At 32.2% G+C, this 821-nt stretch overlaps 1 protein-coding gene across 1 annotated transcript in view; it reads left to right on the top strand.

Moving 5' to 3' along the window:
* The window catches only part of LOC119585879 (signal recognition particle subunit SRP68-like), a gene marked incomplete in the record, with an annotated part of 16,756 nt that extends 16,198 nt beyond the window's left edge, over nt 1-558 (top strand). The window contains 1 exon segment of the mRNA XM_037934610.1: nt 1-558.
* Between the last annotated feature and the right edge of the window lie 263 nt (nt 559-821).

The following is an 821-nucleotide window of genomic DNA, read 5'->3' as shown; positions in this document are numbered from 1 at the left end:
GAAGATAACAGAAATTATAGAAATAAAGTCATTTGTTTACAGAGCTTTGGGTGTGAATGGTCAGAATATTTAGGCTAAATCTCTAGGACATAATGAAGAGGATTGGAAATGTGCCTTCAGCAAAATTCCTATTTGTTACAATTACCCGTAATAAAAGGTTTTTGGTTCAGACTGCAATTTTTCTTGTGTGAATTCCCAGTACACTAAATGAAAGCTGAATTGGGATACTGAATGAGGCCACAAATATTATGCATTTCTTGTTTTTATTTCTCGTATTAACTTTAAAGTGGACAGTTTCATGAAAACATGTCGTTTATAAACAAATTCTGTTTTGGTTATATATGCCCATGTGTCAAAATTGAGCCTTTATAGGCACAGTTATTCTCACATTACAAAACCTTTTAAACATGGACATTCAGTTGTTCACTTTTAAGATAATTAAGTTAATGGCCTAAAATACTATGTAAAAAGGGGTAATATCTCCCAAGGCCATTTATACACAAAAGCTTGTTATGTTAACATGAATACTGGACCTTTTGATATAAAATACTTCCAATTTTTTTTCTTTCATTTTCCAAACAAACTATTAAATGGTCTTGAATGATCACAAGAAGAGGGAGGCAGGTAAAAGTTGGGTTATCTGCCAAGTCCATTTGAGAATTTTCCTTGACTTGAATATTCACAGGAATTGTATATTCTAAGAGCAGCAGCAATTAAGTCAAAAGTCAGCACAAATCATGAACGGCAGCTAAACATATGCCATTTGTTGTACTCATAGATGAAAATATAGCTATTGTGCCAAAAAATATAATTAAAAGGAC

The sequence above is a fragment of the Penaeus monodon genome, chromosome 20, assembly GCF_015228065.2.
Source record: "Penaeus monodon isolate SGIC_2016 chromosome 20, NSTDA_Pmon_1, whole genome shotgun sequence".
In the NCBI taxonomy this organism is placed as follows: Eukaryota; Metazoa; Arthropoda; class Malacostraca; order Decapoda; family Penaeidae; genus Penaeus; species Penaeus monodon.
Note: the sequence above shows the minus strand (reverse complement) of the source record. Positions and strands in the feature narration are given on the sequence as shown.